We start from the raw sequence: 18,366 nt of genomic DNA, 5'->3' as shown, positions 1-18,366 counted from the left end.
CAACATATACACAAACTGGTGCATGCAATATAATATACATACAAAATGGAAGGGCACTTTACAAGGACAGCACCAGCAGCTGGAGGAACCAGGAAAGGTTTCCTACACAAGGTGTCACTTGCTGAATCTTAAAGGAAGCCAGGATTTTAAGATGTAAGTCTGAAGGGGAGCTGGAAGGTGAGGAGACTCAAAAGAGGAGCATCTATATGGACAAAGACATTATTCTGCCTATGCTAGCACCCAAATGTTTTCTACAGTCTTCTCTATTTCTCTCTTTTTCAAGACCTTAAGTTATATGATATATATGCTTACCTGAGAGCATTTTCCTTTCCTCAGTCTCTTCACATATTAGAGGACAATATGATCATAAACTTAGAGATGGAACGACTTTAGCGGCCACCAAGTTCAAGCTCCTCCTTTTGTAGGAATTTGAAGTCCAGAGAGGTTAGGTGACTTGTCTAGGGCTACACAGAAAATAAGTGTTCAAGGAAGGATTTGCATGCAGGTCTTCTGGAGTCTAAATGTACTGCATTCTTTTTACTACCACACAGTAAATTATAAAGGGAGAGAATTGCCTCAGACCCAGGTCTCTACTCCCATGCTGCATTACCTTCTTCTAGCTTTTTCTATGTATTAACATTGCAGTGATTCTCAGAGAATCTGTTGCAGCACACTACCGTGAATGTCACTGAGTTATTTTGAAATTCTACTCCATGAGACTTTCAGTCAAACGTCCCTGAAGGATAGAAACATTTCTATAGAAAAATAACTCATTTGATTGAGCTATAGAGGTAATAAATTGTACCATTGGCCTAGTGATGGCAGAACTGTTTGAAAGCTAAATACCTGAAATCTGCTTTCAGAGGAACTCGAAGTACGTTTCCGAACTTTTAGTGGTTTGTACTTAATGTCCAATTTTAAAATCAGATTTCATCACTTCATATGACAAGATGCAGGAAGATGCATTTCATTTTAAGGTCAAAGAAAGCCTATTAGTCCATGTCAAAATTGCAACTAACTATAAGAATAGCAGAGGCAGCTATGTGACTCAGGGACTCAGGAAGACCTGAGTTCAAATTCAGTCTCAGACACTTACTATCTGTGTAACCCTGAGCAAGTCATTTAGCTTCTGGTTGCCTTAATCTACTGGAAAAGGAAATGGCAAATCACTCCAATATCTTTGCCAAGAAAACTCCATGGACAATATCGATATGCTGTGGTTCATGGGGTCACAGAGAGTTGTACGCAATTGAATAATGACAACAAATGATACCATCTGAGACCACTAACACTCCTCTCAACAATTCAATTCATAATAAGTAGAATCTGAAAACCCAATTTTCCAAAAGGACCAGAGTTCTTCCACCCCTTGTACTTGAACATCTAAGGTATTAACTGAATATCCATGGTATTTTATTTCTAGGTCTTTCTTATAAAATCACTCATTTGCTTTGGGCTACCCCCTCCCCCAATCTGCCCTCCCTTCTATCCCACCCTCTCACTACCTCTACCTCCTCCCTCCCACCCTTCTCTCATCCCCTTCCCCTCCTACTTTCCTGTAAAGTAAGTAAGATAAATTTCTATATCCAACTGAGTGTATATTGGGGAATGCATGACAAATTGTGGCATGTGATTATGATGGGATACTATTATACTATAAGAAATGATGAGCAAGATGCTTTCAGAAAAAAACTGGGAAGACTTGCATGAGCTGACTCAAAGTGAAATATACTGTGGACAAAGTAACTGCAATATTGTAAGATGATCAGCTGTGAATGACAGCTATTCTCAGTGATACAGTGATCCAAAACAACTTTGAAGGACTTAGGATGAAAACGCTCTTCATCCTCAGAGAAAGAACTAATGGTGTCTGAATACAGGTTGAAGCACACTTTTTTTACTTTGTTTATTCTTCTTGAGTTTTTTTTTACTCTGTTTTCTTTCACAACATGACTATTATGAATATATTTTGCATGACTACACATGTATAACCTATATGGACTTGCTTGCCTTCTCAATGAAGGGGGGGAGGAGGGAATCAAAACTATGTATATGTAAATATCTACTTAGTGGATTATTATCATTAATGTTTAATTTCAGCCTATTTGTCCCACCTACCTAATATCTTCTAGGCAATTTAACCCTACTCATCAGTTGGTGTGTGCTAATATAGTATAAACTAATTTAAAAACATGCCTAAATCAAACATAACTAAGAAGGCAAAACCATTCAAAGACAAATCATGTGATAGACTTCAAGGCCAAAGTCAAGTGCCTTGAAATATACTTTATCAAGGGGTCCACAGAATAAATAATTGCTAACTGACTACTGTATTTTTCATTCTGCTGATAAGAGACACATCATGAGTAGAAGATCTCACATTCCTCATAAAAATAAAAGTAAATACACTTACCTCACCATCCTGTGAGGTGTGTCATGTAAATATCCTCATCCATATTCTTACCCATTTCTGGGTTAAAAAAAGTAATGTTTAGAGCAATGAAGTGACTTTCCCACAGTGAACTATCTAATGTCCATTGGCCTGGATTTCAAACTACAAATGAGGTCTTCCTGCTACCATTTCACGCTACCTTAACCACAGAAATTTTAGATTTTGGAGTTCATCTAATCCAGCTTCCCTCTCAATGGAGATATCCCTTCAAAATATTGCTTAATAAGTGGTCATTCAGACTCCACTTGAATACTTCTGGTGATGGAGAGTTCACTACAGTTCATACTGTTGTTGGACAGCTAGAAAGTTCCTCTCCATACTGAACTAAATAAAATCTGTCTTTCTATGTCTTCCACTCTTTAGCCCTGGACACCCAAAAGTCCTTCAAATACTTAAAAGTCAACTAATTTGTCTCCTCTAAGTGTCCTCTTTAAATAACCCCAGTTCATTCAATCATTCTTCACATGATATTATTTCCTTATTCTATACTATTTCTTTACTCTAGTTTGTCAGGGTCTTCTTTAAAATGAGGTGTCTAGAACAGAACAAAAGATTACCCACAAACAACTAAGGATTCTGGCTGCTAGCAGTGTGTCAGAGAATTTGGGGGTATCTGCCCACCCTCCAAAAACAAGTCATTCTACTTCATAGTGGTTTTTCTTAAAATTCTCGAAGTTCATTCCTGCATGTATTACAGATGACATGTACTATGAAAATTGATGCTGGACAGGCAGAAACTATTAATTATTAGCATCCAAAATCAAATGGAGGGAGGAGGAGTAAAAAATATAAAGAAAAAAATTCCTCAGAATGTTCATTATGAAATAGGCATTCACTTTTCAAGACTGGCATATCTGAGTTAGCAATAGAGTTAATTGAGCTGTAAGACAAATACCAGTTTTAAGTATTGGCAATAAGCTTAATTACATATGTGATAGTCATATCCCTTAAAACTGACAACTTTCATCACATTTCTGCCACATCAAATGGAATCAAAATTCCAGCTGTAATTAAGACTGTTTAGTTTCCTTGAAGATTGTAGCAATTGGGCCTGTTAAGTATTCTAGAAAAGAAACATTTGATACAATTAAGTAAATCATATTGAAAAAATCAGTCTGTAAAACAGAGATAATAAGCTGCAAAGGAATGACTTATTAATAACTTTTAGCACTGGGTATAATTAATACAGCTATTTCCATATATTACCAACTAAACTTGAAAAGCTAAAAAACAAAAAAGCCAGATTTTCTTAGAATTCTGAATCTTGGTTATGATTCCTCAAAAATTTCAATCATAGTTGATGCCTAATAATTCCATTACCTTACAATATTTTTTCTCATTGTTGTTCAGTCATGTCTGACTCTCTGTGACCCCATTTTGGGTTTTCTTGGCAAAAATACTAGATCTCCTTCTCCATCTCATTTTACTGAGGCAAACAGGCTTAAGTGACTTAAGTTACTTGCCCAAGGTCACACAGCCAGCAAGCATCTGAGGTCAGATTTGAACTCAGGGAGATGAGTCTTCCTGACTTTAGGCCTAGCACTGTAGTCATTACACCACTTACCTAATCCTAAACTAATCCCTCATCCTTAATTTGCAGATAAGGAAAATGTAGTATGGGGAAATTAATTGGTATCCTCAAGTGTGCCTGAGAAGATAGTAGAAAAGCCAGGATTTTGACAAACACAAATATCATTCTATTATTGGGTGGAAAGGGGGGATAGAAGGGGAAGGAGAGGAAGGTTGATTCTCTCCCTAAACTACGTCTAGGCAAGCTTATTAGGAAACTTTAGTACTGATTTCTTTACGGGTAGTTTGTAAGCACTTGGAAAGTAATTACTGTGAGCCAATACAGACTTACTAATAAGTCATGCCAAACTATCTTCATTCCCTTTTTTCAATAGACTTACTAATCTGATGGAAGAGGGAAATGTGGTAGAAAGTAAAGCAAAGCTAAACTGAACATTTTATTGTGAGAGGTCAGGTTATACAGTGGAAATCGCTCTGGACTTGGGTCCAAGACACAGATCTGCCACTTACCACCCACTTCATAAGTCATTTAATTTCTCATAGCCTCAGTGGCCTTACATGAAAATTAATGGATTGGACTAAAACCTCTAAGGTTCCTCCCAGTTTTAAATTTATGATCCTATGAAGATTCTCATGATAGGATGTGATAGAGAAAGGTAAGCTGGATCAGTGAATAGTCAGGGGATTCATAACCAGCTGATCAAGCTGATTCAAAGACTAGAGATTAGATCAAGATTAATTTACAAGGTGGCCTCTATCTCTATCAGTTCTGTCAAGTTCAACATTTTAATCAACCATCTGAATGAAAGAGAAGTCAACGGATGATACAAGGAGAAAGACCCATTATTTATGTCATTAAAAGACGAAATTAGGATTGAAAATAGACAGGCACAACCAGGAATAAAGACATAAAGTTCTGAATTTGAGTTTAAAAAATTAACTTCATAAATACAAAAATGAATTTAATAGCAATTTCATTTGAAAAGATGTAGATAGATTAATTTGATACAAGTCAATAAAGTAACAGCATAATAGATATCTGAAAAAGTCAACATGATCTAAGGCTGTACGAGTAAAATCATAGTATACAAAACAAATAATCATGAATAGGTGTTGTCTCAGACAAACTTAGATTTGGGAAAGACCAGAACTTTAATAGGCCAAAGTCTTCCACTGCATCCGGAGTCATCACCAGTCATCTTGACCTGTGGCTTACCACTGGACCCCAATGACTCTGGAGAAGAGAGTGAAGCTGGTGATTTTGCACCCTGTCTCAGTTCATTTGCAAGTCAAGATATCACCCCTCTGATGTCACTGGTTCTCTTAGAGAGCAAAGGATAAATAACAGTCACAATATTGTGCCCTGCTCTGAGCACTTAAAGGAAGTGTTGAAAGAACTAGTGATATTTAGACTGAAAATTTAAGAAAGACAAGGATTTAAAGTTCGAAGAGACTTTAGAGGCCATCTAGTTCAACTGAAAAGAAAACAAAGGCCCAAGGGGGTTACGATTTGCCCACAGTCACACAAAATTGCTTTCTTTAAATATGAAAAGTTGCCATACAAATGTGTAATTAGGCATATTGTGTGTTGCTCCAAAATACAGTATCAGGACAAAGGGGTAGAAATTACAGAAAGGTAGAGTTTAGCTCATTATATAAAGGATGTTTCTACAATAAAAAAAAAAATTGTTTTCATGCAGAATGGATGAGTCTATAGTGAGCTTCTTGTCATTGAAAGTGTTCAGAGTTTAGATGATCCTTTTGCCAAGGAGACTATAAAAGGGTGACCTTCTAGGCTTGTTTCCTCATGCCTAGCATATAATATATGCTTAATAAATGTTTATTGATTGATTTATTAGCTGTAAAATGAGGGGGTGTAGATTTCCAAGGTCCCTTCCAGGTCTAAATTTTGTGATCCTTGAATTGGATGTGAAATTGGGTTATATCAGCACTGAGGTTCTTTCCAAATCTAAGATTCCATTATTTCATGAATTCGCCAAAAAAAAATAATTTACAAAGAAGTTTTCTATATCATAGTGAAAACTGAAGGTAAGCATATAAACAATAAATAAGCATATGTGGAATTAAACATACAAGTTTGACAAACTATGGAGAACTAGATGATCTCTGAGTTCCCTTATAGCTCTAAGTCCCATACATCACAGAAGTTGTTTTGAAAATTCATCATTGTTGGTATTATATTAATTAAAATAAATATGGAAGATGGGGGGGCAGAGCCAAGATGGTGGAGTAAAGAGACATATCTACTCTAGCTCTCCTCCCACAGCCCATAAAATATGTAAAAAAATGATTCTAAACAAATTCTAAAACAGCAGAAGCCACAAAATGACAAAGTGAAAGAGATTTCTAGCCCAAGGTGGCCTGGAAGGCCAACAAGAAAGGTTGATCATACAGGGCACCAATTGGATCACAGAACATGGAGCCCCGCCCAGCCTTGGCCCCTGAAACAGGCCTTGGGGCAGAATTCCTGGAAGTAACTGCAGTTCTCAGATCCCTCAACCCACAAATACCAAAGACAGCTTCAAAGGTCAGTGAGAAAGCTTTTTCACCTGGGTGAGAGGGGAGCAAGGTCCTCCCCTAGCCCTGGCCCCCGGTGGTGGTGGCATCAGTGGCAGCATCTATTTTTGAAGCCCTCAGCCTAAAGCCCCTGGGGGAATTGAGCCACTGATTTGAGTCTCAGCCCTGAGTGGCAGCCGGGGGTAAGGAAGAGTGCTGGCATGGTGTAGCTGGTGGAGACTCTGGAAAGAGAATTCTACTTGAAGATCCTCAGCATAAAAGCTTTGGTAGTTACCAGACCAGAGCACAGGCCAGGAGAGGAGTAAACTCCTCTCCCTTGACTGTGCCACATTGGAGGAACAGAGAACTTACAAGTCCCCAGAGTATACCCCTCTCTTGACAAAGGACTAAAAAGTCAAGTACTGGCTGGGAAAATGCCCAAAAAAGGGAAAGAAAAATAATATAAGGTTACTTTCTTGGTGAACAAGTATTTTCTTCCATCCTTTCAGGTGAGGAAGAACAATGCTTACCATCAGTGGAAGACATAAAAGTCAAGGCTTCTGCATCCAAAACTTCCATGTAAATATGTAATGGTCTCAGGCCATGAAAGAGCTCAAAAAGGATTTTGAAGATCAAGTAAGAGGGGCAAAACCAAGATGGCAGAGTAGAAAGATGCACATACTCTAGCTCTTCCCCCACAGCCTGTAAAATACCTGTAAAGAATGCATCTCAACAAATTCTAGAGCAGCAGAAGCCACAAACAACGGAGTAGAGGAGATTTACAGCACAGGGTGACCTGGAAGGCTTACAGAAAAGGTCTGTCACACTGGACATGGAGTGGAACACAGCCCAGCCTTGACCACATAGTGCCAGGAGGAGGACCAGAGCAGGTCTCAGGGGTGGAATCCCCAATGGCACAGATCCCTCAACCCACAGGCACCAAAGGTCAGTGAGAGGGCTTTTTCAGCTAGCCAAGAAGGAAGCAGGGTCCCTTCATAGCTCCAGCCCCAGGAAGCAGCAGCAGAGGCTGCAGCAGGTGGCAGGCAGCTCCCACAGCAGGCAGCAACCAGCAACCATTGTTGGAGGCCTCATCGTAAAGGCCTTAGGGGAATTGAGCAGCTGATCTGAACCTCAGCCCTGAGTGCTGGAATGGCAGAACTGGAGGTGAGGCGGTTGTGAAAAGGAAATTCTACTCCTCGCGGACTCTGGGCACAAAAGTTTGTGGTTGCCCCCAGACCAGTGTGCAGACTTGATTGTGCCACCTTGGGGGAACTAAGATCTTATACATCCCCAGAGTATACCCTACTCTTGATGAAGAACCCAAAAGTCAAGTAACTGGTTGGGAAAAATGTCCAAAAAAGGAGAAAAAAATAAGATTATAGAAGGTTACTTTCTTGGTGAACAGATATCTTCTTCAATTCTTTTGGATGATGAAGAACAATGCTTACCATCAGGAAAAGACATAAAAGTCAAGTCTTCTGTATCCCAAGCATCCAAAATAAATATTCAATGGTCTCAGGCCATGGAAGTGCTCAAAAAGGATTTTGAAAATCAAGTAAGAAAGGTGGAGGAAAAATTGGGAAGAGAAATGAGAGAGATGCAATAAAATCATGAAAAGCAAGTCAACAGCTTGCTAAAGGAGACCCCAAAAAATGCTGAAGAAAATAATACCTTTAAAAATAGGCTAACTCATTTGGCAAAAGAGGTTCAAAAAGCCAATGAGAAGAAGAATTCTTTAAAAAGCAGAATTAGCCAAATGGTAAAGGAGGTTCAAAAGCTCACTGAAGAAAATAGTTCTTTAAAAATTAGAATGGAACAGATGGAAGCTAATGACTTTATGAGAAACCAAGAAGTCACAAAACAAACCAAAAGAATGAAAAAATGGAAGATGATGTGAAGTATCTCATTGGGAAAACAACTGGCCTGGAAAATAGAAAATAGGAGAAATAATTTAAAAATTATGGAACTACCTGAAAGCCATGATCAAAAAAAGAGCTTAGACATCATCTTTTATGAAATTATCAAGGAAAACTGCCCTGATATTCTAGAGCCAGAGGGAAAAATAAATATTGAAAGAATCCACCAATCACCTCTTCAAAGAGATCCAAAAAAAGAAACTCCTAGGAACATTGTAGCAAAATTCCAGAGTTCCCAGGTCAAGGGGAAAATATTGCAAGCACCTAGAAAGAAACAATTAGAGTACTGTGGAAGTACAATCACGATAACACAAGAGCCACATTAAGGAATCAAAGGGCGTGGAATATGATATTCCAGAAATCAAAGGAACTAGGATTAAAACCAAGAATCATCTACTCAGCAAAACAATATAATAATTCAGGAGAAAAATGGTCATTCAATGAAATGGAGGACTTTCAAGCATCTTGATGAAAAGACAAGAACTGAAGAGAAAATTTGACTTTCAAACACAAGAATCAAGAGAAACATGAAAAGGTAAACAGGAAAGAGAAATCATAAGGGACTTACTAAAGTTGAACAGTTTACATTCCTACAAGGAAAGATAATATTTGTAACTCTTGAAATTTTTCTCAGTATCTGGGTAGTTGGTGGGATTATACACACACACACACAGATAGACAGAGCACAGAGTGAGTTGAATAGGAAGGGATCATATCTAAAAAATAAAATCGAGGGGTGAGAGAGGAATATATTGGGAAGAGAAAGAAAGAAATGGAATGGGGAAAATTATCTCTCGTAAAAGATGCAAGAAAATGCTTTTTCAATGGAGGGGGAAAGGAGGGAAGTGAGGGGAGAAAGTGAAGCTTACTCTCATCACATCTGGCTTAAGGAAGGAATAACATGCACACTCAATTTGGTATGAAAATTTATCTTACACTACAGGAAATGGGGAGAAAGGGATAAGCAGGGTGGGGGCAATAATGGAGGGGAGGGCAAATGGGAGAAGGAAGCAATTAGAAGTAAACACTTTTGGGGAGGGACAAGGTCAAAAGAGAGAATAGAATAAATGGAGGGGACAAGATACGATGGAGGGAAATATAGTTAGCCTTACATATCATGACTATTGTGGAAGTCATTTGCAAAACTACACATATATAGCCTATATTGAAATGCTTGCTTTCTCAGAAGGGATGGGTGGGGTGGGAGGGAGAGAAGTTGGAACTCAAAGTTTCAGGAGCGAATGTTGAGAATTGTTTTTGCATACAACTGATAAATAAGAAATACAGATAATGGGGTATAGAAATTTATCTTGCCCTACAAAACAAGAAAGAAAATGGGGATAAGGGAAGGGAGGGGTGTGATAGAAGGGAGGGCATATTGGGGGAAAGGGTAATCAGAATGCAAGGCATTTTGGGGTGGGGGAAGGGGAGAGATGGGAAGAAAAATTGGAACTGAAAATTTTGTGGAAATGAATGTTGAAAACTAAAAATAAGTAAATAAACATTAAAAAAATAAATATGAGGAAAATGAAATCATATTATCTTGAACACATACACACCACACTACCACCACCACTACCACCACTACCACTACCACCAAGTCAATCTGAAGACAATTGAAAAGGAAATAAATACAAACATCACTAAAAACTGCAATAGTTATAAACAGTACACTCCACCCAACAGTTCAGTCATAGTATTATCTTTAGGGCATAAGAGAGCTGCTTATACAGATGCTAACAATATTTAGGTCCCTTAAGAGGGAGAGAATTTGAGAGAATTCAACTGTACCAAATGGAACTTCGAACATCTCCTGTTTGCTGATTGAAAATTGATTCTTTCACAGCAGGCCCTCTATATGTCATTTCAGAGGAGCATTTCATTGTGATAAAGAAAATATAACTGAGTATAACTTTAAATTATCAAAACTACCATATGGATGTGAATGGTTAGGGGATGAGAATTTTCTCTCAGGCTGTTCTGAGACGTCCTCCCCAAATGAGTTTTGGAAAGAATAAATGCCCAGATCATATATAACAGATAGTTAATATCAATCAAGATTTCACATTCCAAAATAGCATTTTTACATATACACTATAAAAAGTAAAATTATTAGTGGATATTTGTATTTATAAAACTCTTTATCTTCATACATTAGAAAGTTTTTTCTTCAGGATTTCTTAGAAAATATAGCATCCTCAAATAAAATTAAACTGCCAATAGGACTTAGGAAAGATAATTAGTCTATTATGTATGGGAATGACATATTGATTAATTTTGCCCCTCATCATATAAACCCTTCTAACATAAAACAAATTCAGGTCAATAAAACAGTAGGGATTTGTGAGATAATTAGTTTCTTATACAACCTAATGCTTATCATATTTACTAAATTAATTGGGAGAAATGGAATAATTCAGTTAAATAACAATATGAAACATTTTTAATTTTATAGAATCCCTAAAATAGCTCTTAGTAACTACATTGCACTGCTAACATTTCTGATATTTGTGACATTTCATAATATTGTACATTATGCAGTATGTAAAATGGGAAAAGATTTTCTGAAAGTATTTCAGAAATAAGCATTACATACATAAGCATGATTGACTCAGAATATCATGGAATCTCAAAGCTCACACGATCTAATTCCAATCTGAATAGGAATCACCTACATATTCCCCAACTAAGTGGTCATTCAGCCTTTACTTAAAGAGTTCCAGCAATGGAAACTCAATTGAATCCTTTCCACTTTTGGACAACTCTGATAGGAAGGTTTTCCTTGCAGTGTCTTGAAAACCACAATCCCCCTCCCCATCTATTGATCTTAGCTCTGCCTCTGGAACTAAGCTCAATACCTTTTCCACATGAATTTACTGATATTCTATTTTTAAATGTCCTCTTCGAGGCATGCAAAGTTTCTTAATCCCCTGACATATTCTAGGTGTTTAATAAATTCTTTTTTCAAAATTCCAAAATCATCGACATCCTCTCTTATTTCTTGAAAAACTTCGCATTTTCCTAAAAGGAATAATCATAGATTTAGTTCAGGTCTTCATCATCTCTCACCTAGACTCATGAGGTAGCCTTGTATTGGTCTTCCTGTATTAATCTATCCATCTTCTATCCATCATCCAAACAGATGGCATACTGGCCTGACCAAGATGCATTCTTGTTCGAGGAGGTAGCAGGAGACCCTACGGATTCTCTGTTTTGGTATTTAAAGTCTTTCACAGTTTGGCTCCAACTTCTCTTGCAGACTGATTACCTATTACTCAGCCCCATATGCTCTCTCTTTTAGTTGAACTGACTTACTTGCTTTCCATCCATAATATCCCATCTTCCACCTCTGGCTTTTTTACATATTCCTGTCCCCTATACCAACCTCCTCATCTCCACCACTCAGAATTTCTAGTTTCCTTTAAGACTCAGCTCAAGTTCCATCTTCTGTAAGAGACCTTTCCTGATTCCATTACTCATTAGTGCCCCCCCCCCAAGGAAAAAACTTCTTTATATTTACTTTGCATATATTTTTAATTTACTTACTTGTGTGCATATTACTCCATACATTCATATAACTTCAGTAGAATGTAGGCCCCTTGAGGGAAGGGAGTATTTCAATTTATCTTTGTATCTCCAACTACAATGTCTAGCACATAGTAGGCACTTCATAAGTATTTGTTGAAAGGATGAATGGATGGATGCACTGATGGCTGGAAGGTCATTTGAGAATTAGTTGAAGGAGCTGGAGATTTTTAGCTTCCTGATGATTTAAAGGTGATAGATAACTATGTTCAAATATGTTAAGGACTATCATATGAAAGGATTCAAATTTTTCTGTTTGGACTTAACAGAAAGACCTCAAGAAAAACATGAGTTTCAGAAAGACCACTTTAGGTCCAATGTAGGAAAAACCATCCAACCCAAAGTAGAATCAGCTGTCCTAGAAGGGTTTCCTATCAATGGAGATCTTCAGAGGCTTCATGGACTGTCAAGCACATAGTATAGGGGGGGGGCTTTCTATTCAGATACAACTTGGACCAGATGACCTCTGAGGTACTTCTCCAACTCTGAAACTTTTGTGATTCTGGAAGTATTCTGAGCAATAACAAGGGATCCCCCAGGTAGCTGACTAGCAGCCACTGCAGCACTTTGCTTCAATCTCTCTCTCTATTGGTCTCCATGCAAAGAGGGCACATCAGTCTACCTCCTATGATACCCCAGCAAGGCACAAAGGAATTAGCTACCTTCTGAGTACAGCTTCTTCTTGCTCTCTCCCCTTTCCCCTGTGACTTTTTTTCTCTCCTTTGGAATCTTTTCATTGCACCTACCACATCCCTTCTTTTTCGCTAGACTTAGTAGCTCTTCCTTGTTGTTGCAGTGTTATCTGTGTTTTCCCCATACTGGTATGGCCTCTTTTTGTTCTCACACTAATCTTTAACTATATGAGACTATACATTCAAATAACCTTTTAAGAAAAGTTTTATAAATAGATGATAACTTAGGATCACCTAACATACGTGCACAATTACTTGTAAAGACCAATGAAAACCCCCCTATCTAATAAGAATCATTATTCAGTTCATCTAGAACAAGCTTCATAATTCTTTTTGTGTCTTGGACCATCCTTGGGCATTTTTAAATGCATAAATTACATAAGATTGCAAAGGAAACCAATTATGTTGAAATACTATTGTAAAAAAAAAATTATAAAATGAGTTCACAAAGCCCAATTTAAGAGCCCTGACTCACAGAATGTTAGAGCTGAATAAGGTCTCCTATCTCATATAGACCAGTACACTTACTTTATAGAAGAGGAAATAGGCTTAGAGATTTTAAATGAGACACTAAAGCTGGGACTTAAACCTGCTTCCAAAGTTGATGCTCTTCGGAATGCTGCTTATATTAATCTAATATTTAATTAGATAATTACAGTTCATCCTATTTATCTGGAGGCCACTTAACAGACAATCTCAACCATCCAGTCCACATCTGAGAACCAGGAAGGAAAAGGCCTCTAAACAAACGCAGTGAAGGATCTCTACGGTTTCCATTCAGAACTAATTTACTCATATTTTATCCCATTCTCAGTCACTAACTCCAAACCATGTCACTTCCACTCTAATCTTCATACTACCTCTTCCCCATTGGAAACTTGGGCCTCCACCCCTGACAAGTGCTCTGGTCTCTAACAAGCGAGCTTTCACTTGGTCTTAATGAAATCAAATCTCAGCCTCACTTTCTGGCCCCGAGGTTAGAGAACTATACTCCCCTCAAGGCCTTTCCACTTCTCATTTACTATTGTCTTCCCTTGTAAAATGTAAGTGCCTTGAGGGCAAGACTGTCTTGCATGTCCATTACACAGGTACCCTTAAGGTGTATTCATCCTTCATTGCCAAAGAAGACCATGGCATCAGAGAAATAATGACGTGACTTGCATTTGACTTTGTTTTGAGTGAGGGAGAGCTGTGCAGGTCACCAGCCTCACTTCTCCTCCAGAGCCATCTGAAATCCAGTGACTAGTTATTCATCAGGATGACTGGAGATGACTGGGGTTAAGTGACTTGCCCAAGGACACACAGCTAGTAAGTGTCAAGTGTCTGAGGTGAGATTTGAACTCAGATCCACCCTGATTCCTTCACTGGTGCTCTATCCAAGGACACACAGCTAGTAAGTGTCAAGTGTCTGAGGTGAGATTTGAACTCAGATCCACCCTGATTCCTTCACTGGTGCTCTATCCACTGCACCACCTAGCTGCCCCATAGGTACACAGTAAACACTTAATAAATTCTTTGTCTCTGTCTATCTATCTATCTCAGTTCCTTAGCCGAATACATGTTAGAAACATCAAATTAGAAGGGGGAGACAAGCTTCTGGAGGCGAGAACACTGATAGCAGCAAGAAGTGAAAGTCTTATATCCAGAATAGCCAAAAAAAAAAATTATAAAATGGAGACAAAAGAAATTAAAAATTAGAACATTCGTGTTACCGACAAACAGGCTTCCTAAGCAACAGACCTGGTCATCCTCACTTGACTGGCCCAAAAGAACTGAATTGTTAAATTGAATGTAAATCAATCAATTAATCAATTAATTGATGCAGCCTCACTGTGTGTCACGCATTATGCTTACTAACATAAAAAACAGGCCTTGACTTCAAGAGCTTATATTCAATGGGGAGGAGGGGAAAGAGGAAGACATAAGGTACACATTTAAATCAACGCAAAATATTTGTAATGTAAATAAATAAAATGGGTAAAGGTACTGGTCTGGGTTCTGAAGGAGAACAGAAATTGTAAGAAACAGAGGTGAGGAGAAAGGGTCATGGAGAGGAGTGGTAGAGAAGGGGGACTTAACCTGTCCACGATGATGATCCTGAATCTTCATAAACAAAGGTTTCTGCATAATATGCAAGACAGTCATTTTAGAAGGTAGAAAAATTTGGATTTCTTTTTTAGAGATTTCAATCAAAACTTGCTAAAAATAAAAAGCTAAAAGTTCTAGCACTTAGACTAACTCTAGTTACCTGGAAAATCTAACAATTCAATTTAGTTCAATAAAACAAAATAAATCACTGCTTTATAATGTGTACTATTTATATTTTTAGGTTGTACTTTAACGTCTACAATTTAAACTGCATATAGTATTTAAAAAACAAAAACTTGCATTGCTAGCCTGTGAAGAATATGTACAATGACCAATCACAACTCATGGTATAATGGATAGAGTGACCAGTTTGACGTCATTCCCTGCCTCAGACATTTGCTGAGTGACTGGGCAAATGATTTAACCTCTCTGTGCCTTGGTATCCTCATCTGTACCTCTAATATTCCTTTCAGCTAAAAATCTGATCCCAATACTTCAGAAGATTGAAATAAGCCTCCTACAGGTGTAGAATGAGGCGTACATTTGCAGACATAGACAATGCACTAATCGGTTTTGTTCACCTGTACAAAGGTGAGTTTTACTGGGTAGGCAGTCATTCAGAAGTGATGATATAAAAAAGGCAAATCAGCAACAAAACTTTTTAAAAGACAAATTAAGGCTATGTAAAGGTATGTCTTTTGTAAACTCATGGCTTTAAATGATTCGATTTACATTATGATGTCAACCTGTTTGCAGGCTGTATCTTTTGCTTAATCATGATTAAAGGACAGAGCTAGGTGGTTTAATGGATAGACCACCAGGCCTCGAGTCCGGAAGACCTGAGTTCAAATCCAGCCTCAAACACTCACTAGCTGCATGATCCTGGGCAAGTCATTTAATCCTGTTTGTCCCAGTCTCCTCATCTGTAAAATGAGCTGGAGAAGGAAATGGCAAACCACTCCAGTTTCTTTGCCAAGAAAACCCCAAATGCAGTCATAGTTAGACATGACTGAACAACAATATGATTGTCACAACACAGAATCATCGTCTACAAATATTTAATTGCCTGCTATGGTTAGGAGATAACACTAGACAGAGCAGAAGTAATAGAGGAGTGTAATTGTCTTTAAGGAGGTTATAAATTTAGGGGAGATACATAACTAGCACATACAAAAGTAAGGTACCCTATGATAAGCACCCAACAAGCGATCAGATAACTGTTCAGATAAGAGTTCCGAGAGCGTTGTCTATTTGGGCGTTAAGGCAAGTTTCAGAGGGAAATCGACATTTGAAAGGGGTCCAGAAGGATGAGACAGTTTGGGTAATTGGAAAGGAAGAGAATGGGTATTCTAATCAATAGAGACTGAGGTGCTTAAATGAGTGGGAGTGGGTCATCAGAATGTCCCCAACACGAGAGGGAAGGCTAGTTGGTGACGATGGTCCGTTCAGAGAAGTAATAGGACAGAAAGTCAGCGAGGTAGGTTTTCACCAGAATAGAAAGGGCTTTGAATGTCAGGCTTGGGAGCGTGGCTTTGATCTGGTCAGCAGCCCAGAATCTTGGCAGGAGATAAAGCATAGGAAGGACATGGTGGGAGCCATGTTTTGAGAATATTAATCTGGCAGGCATGTCCAGGCGGGACTGAAGACGCGGGAGGGATTAACTGCCAGCATAGATGTGGGGTAACAGGCTATTGCAGTTAGCAGGAGGTTGTAACGCCTACTAGGGTGGTAACCGTCAAAACTAGAAAGCAGTACTAGGTATGAAACATTACAAAGGGGAAATCAAAAGGGTTTCAGCACTGCTGGATAGCGGATGGGAGGGAGGAGTCAAAGATCGCAAGCTTAGGACTGTGAAAGGGCCTGGGGGGTCTTTCATCTTATAGAGGGGGACTGAGAATCCAAGTGACCTGGCTGAGGCGGGGTGGGAAGGGAAACGGGCAGTGGGGGAAGGAAATGGAGCCCAGGTCTTTGTAGCCTGCCAGCCTGGCCGAAGGGCAGCAGCACCGAGTGGAATCAGGGAAGGGGCAAGGGAGGACAGTTTGGGGGAGCAATGGTACTTCGACCTAGGATATTCAGATCATCTCGCCCCTCAGGCAGCGTGAGGAGGAAACCACAGACTCACAGAATGTCAGGACTCTTCTCGAGTGGGAGGGGGAAGGGGGGACAACCACAGAGGAGCCCGTTCTTCCTAAGACTCCAAGGCGCAGACCCGACGACGACATGGACGAAGGACAGACCGAGTGACTGGCCCTGGTGACCTCGGGACGAAGCCCCCCCGGCTGAGGGGGCGACGGGGCCCGGAGAGGGGCCAGGCCGGGGAGGAGGGTGGAGGGCGGCCCCGAGGGGTCCGGGGCTCCTGGCCCAGGCGGCCGGTTTACCTCGCGTTGCCGTAGCAACCGGACAGCGAGCCAGAGGCCGGCCCGGGACCTCTGCAGGCTAGACTGGAGAGAAGGCAGAGGCTGAGCGGCCACTCACCCGAAGACTGCCCCCGAGCGGGCGCCGGGACTGGCGGGCAGGGCGGGAGGCCGGGCACCCTGGGCTCCGGGACCTGGACCGGCCCCCGCAAGAAACTTTTCGCCCTGAGGCTCCGCGGTGGAGAAGACTGCGGCCGCGCGGGGACAAAGCGGGACCGCGAGGGACTCGGAGCACGGGACGTGGGCGCTCGAGAGCCTGGGCGCGCGCCGGGGCCGGGGGCACCCGGGCCCTGCCCAGGCTACAGTGCCGTTTATTGATTTTATTTTGTCAATTTAATAACTGTTTAATTCATACTTTTTTGGAATGCGCCTTTCTGAGGTGGGAGTGGGGGGATAACCAATGGCATCTTCTGGTTCTGGACGGACACACCTACAGGCAGAGGTGGGAAACCTGCGGCTTCAATGCCCTCTAGGTCCTCAAGTGCGGCCCTTTGACCTAATCCAAATTTCACAAAACAAGTCTCCTTAATAAAAAATAATTTGTTCTGTAAAACTTGAACTCGGTCAAAAGGCCGCACCCGAGGACCTGAAAGGTTTCCCACTCCTGCCTAAAGATGATGGGGGTTACTCGGGAAATATTTAACAATTTTAAGCATTTGCTAGGATTTGCAGTTTAATGCATATTAACTATTTCAGTAACTTTATCTTTTTCAGTATAACTTGTTTTGTGTGTTGTTTTCTTAAATGGAAACACCTGGGATTCTGTGCTGCTGCTGAATAATACCCATAGTGAGTATAGGTCTCCCTGTTTTGTATCTTGCCTGATATTAATGATCAGAGGATCATGGACAAGGTTCTCTCTGTAGTTATATTTTTCAAGGGATTTTTTACAAGCTTTGCTCCCTACCCTACCTCAAATTACCTAAAGATTTAGTATATATATGCAACAACCAGGACTTCCAGCCAAGCCTGGAGTGAGTAATATTCATCCACTTGGGTTTTTTGTTTTGTTTTTTGGAGGGGGAGAGACTGCTTATAAACAGAATATACATATACATTACATATGTATATACATATATAATATCTTTTTATATGTTTACTTGTTGTTCCCCCTGATAAGATGTATCCCCAGTTCCTCACTCAGTGTCTGGCATATACTCAAATGAATCTAT

General features: G+C 39.7%; 1 protein-coding gene across 7 annotated transcripts in view; it reads right to left on the bottom strand.

The window, feature by feature from the left end:
* The window catches only part of STK33 (serine/threonine kinase 33), a 283,094-nt gene extending 265,667 nt beyond the window's left edge, over nt 1-17,427 (bottom strand). For 4 of the 7 annotated variants that reach the window (XM_072619511.1, XM_072619516.1, XM_072619510.1 and 1 more), the window contains exon 1: nt 16,903-17,205. The gene's annotated coding sequence lies outside the window, so the exon portion shown is untranslated. Of the gene's footprint in view, nt 1-16,902; nt 17,206-17,255 lie in introns of those variants that run through there. The other 3 variants (XM_072619509.1, XM_072619512.1, XM_072619507.1) reach the window with 1 other exon arrangement.
* Between the last annotated feature and the right edge of the window lie 939 nt (nt 17,428-18,366).

This window comes from Notamacropus eugenii, chromosome 6 (genome assembly GCF_028372415.1).
Source record: "Notamacropus eugenii isolate mMacEug1 chromosome 6, mMacEug1.pri_v2, whole genome shotgun sequence".
Classification (NCBI taxonomy): Eukaryota; Metazoa; Chordata; class Mammalia; order Diprotodontia; family Macropodidae; genus Notamacropus; species Notamacropus eugenii.
The sequence above is the reverse complement of the archived record's forward strand: the minus strand, read 5'-3'. Positions and strand labels throughout refer to the sequence as shown.